This window comes from Microtus ochrogaster, unplaced genomic scaffold (assembly GCF_000317375.1).
Source record: "Microtus ochrogaster isolate Prairie Vole_2 unplaced genomic scaffold, MicOch1.0 UNK53, whole genome shotgun sequence".
In the NCBI taxonomy this organism is placed as follows: Eukaryota; Metazoa; Chordata; class Mammalia; order Rodentia; family Cricetidae; genus Microtus; species Microtus ochrogaster.
In genome coordinates this window covers 164741-167685 of record NW_004949151.1, presented here as the reverse complement: position 1 = coordinate 167685, position 2945 = coordinate 164741, and positions in this window count along the sequence as shown.

Here is a 2945-nt window from a genome sequence, read left to right as displayed (position 1 = left end):
AATAAGAATTAAATGGTTAATGGCAGATAATACACAACAGAAAATAAGACTAATACACTTGAAGTCAAGCCAAAATAAAATGTTATGTAACAACAGGGCTGGAGTTGTAGTGTTGTGGTAGAACACTTGGCTAACGTGTGTGAAACTCTGGGTGCAAAAGTCATTTGACATATAAACAAATTTTTTTTAAAAAAAATGATAGAAAATGAAGTATAGAACATGGAACTAGAGCATAATGACATGGTCAAAATGCACGCAATTTTTACCTTAGAAATAGAGAAAGGGACTACTGAACAAAGCATACTTTAAAATAATTGTTTCCCCACGTATCATGTGCCTTATCTTAAAAACAGTGAAAGTCAAATGAGTTCAAAGAAAACCACATTAGCTTTATCACAGTGAAATTGTTATATCATAGTGAAACTGTTACGTATCAGGAATGAAGGTTTTGAAGAAAAAAATCTTCAAAGCATTCATGGCGGGGAGGTAATGATACATTATCTTCAAAGAAATAACGAGAAGCTGGAGAGCTGATGTTCCGAAAGAAATTATGAATGGCAGAATCAATTCGACAGTATCTTTAAACGTATTGGAAAATACTTCTGTCTTAGACGTGTAAATGTAGAATCTATTCCAGTATATTTCTTAATCAAAACAACTTTAGTAAAAGAGAGCAGTAAAAATCAGCAGATGTAGAATTCTTGGTGAGAGACCCAGGCCTCAGCAGATCTGCGAACCCTAGCCCTAGCACAATCCCTTAGTGCCCTGTATGAGCTCAGAGCCAGGGAAAGAAACATAGCCTGGATTTGGAACCTGAGCCAGTGGGGATAAAACTTCATCCCAGAACCCAGAGCCAGAGAAAAACACCGTGACTCTGAACCCACAGGCAGAAGAACACAGTTTACCCGTAGACTACGATCCTGTTAAAGCAATTTGCCCTGGACCTAAAATTGGAGCCTAAAAACGAAAAAGAACCAGAGAAAGAAACACAGTTTGACCCCAAAATCAGAGCCATCTCTCCCCTGACCAACAGAAAGACAAAACCCAACAATCCCTGAACAGGAAAACCCAACCAATCCCTGATCAGGGAAGTAGCTTCATCTAGACTAGAGGTTTGACCTCCCCCTTAGCAGGAGGGCTCAGTCAGGTAAGCATGACTGCCCCAGACCTTCTGACCTTAGCTCATAGGTAGGGTCAATCAGAAGGGGGCAGCACGGCACCCCACCAAAAAGGATCAAACAGGAACCAGCAACATCTCATCCCACAGGGAGAGACCAATCAAAAATGAGTATACAACACCAGGTGTCCTTGTGAGACAACAATGTTGCAATTCCCCCTAGACACAAGGCAGCTCAGTAAGAATAACCCTAGTCAGAATTTGAGTCAATTCCAAGTTTGTAGCTATGCCAAGTTTGGAATTCCCCTCCCCTTTTTGCTTGGCCACTATAATAATACCCCTCCGCCATCTTTTGGGGGTCTCTTCTGTTCTGCTCCTGCTGCTGGTGGTCGCTGCCAGGGACCTCCCTTGACTGGCAATAAAGACTCTTGGCTTTTCCTTCAGAGTGAGTCTTTTGGTGGTAATTTAGGAATCCAGACTTTGGGCATTAACACTTGGCAAGACAGTCCCCAAAGGCCCAGAAATGGCATTCTGAAATCTCGTCTGTACAGTGCTCCATTTTGTAACACAGCTAAGCAACGTCAATATTTCTCTCCTCCGAGTTTTATGGCTTGGGCCTGATTGGCATTTTGATTGCAAGTATTAGGGGACAATTCACTCTATGAGTAATTAGGACATAGTTCAGAATGTTCTAGACTCTCCTTATCTCAGAAGATATGCATGCTAGCATTTCTTAGAATTGCAGTAAGAAAGAAAGCACAATGTGGTAGCCAAGATTATCTAGATGCCTGTCCTTCTTGTATAATGTTTCATTCTTCAAAGTGTTTGCAATTGGAGAGGAAAGTGCTATTCTCTTATACTAACTATAGTCCTAAAGAGAGATGGGATTACTGAAAGTATAAACCTATCGGTTTATCTTAACTAGTTCAATCATTGATCATGCAGTGAAATTTAATCCTTGGTAACCAAAATGTGAACTCATTCAAAATTTTTGAGGATATATTCCATACCAAAAAGAAAAATATTGCACTGATTTGATTAAAATAACATTTTTTTCTAAATAAATGTTGTTTGTCATTTGTTCTTACTTTGGTTGTAGTAAATTTTTATGAAGTTCACAGATTTTGACCAAATTTTTCCCATTAATAAAAGCTATCATTTTATAATGCATAATAAATTACACTAATGTTAAAAGGCTCCTAATCCTTATTGTCAGGTGATCTTGTGAGCCAAATCATAGAAACCACTGCTTTATTTTTTGTGATGCTTGGGATTGAACCCAGGACCTAAGGAATGCTAACCACAGACTTCCAGCATTTTTTTAAGTTCTACTTTATTAACCTATATTATTTAAGGTAATTTTCACAGAAATAAATAATGTACATAGGGCATATCACGCTTCATCTTCATGGCTGCTCTGATCTACTCAATCAAGTGACTGTCTAATATTTCAGAATACTCTGATTATGGAGAAAACCTTTTCTAATTTGTTTCTGCTTAAGCTATTAACTATTAACACGTGAAGTTCAATTATAGCATAACTTCATTATTTATTAAGTAATATGCATATGTAATTTATTAAGACAATATTAACCCAATAATAGATAAAGATCTCTTTCTTTATTTGCATATAGGCAATATCTAGGTTAGATACTGGTTTTAAGGGTATTAAGTTCTTGGACAAGCAACTTAAACTCTGAGATTCCATTTTTCTTTTCTTAAAAATGAATAGCTTCCGGGACCACGAGGGGTGCACCCACCCACTGAGACAGTGGATCTGATCTACTGGGAGCTCACCAGAGCCAGCTGGACTGTGACTGAAAAAGCA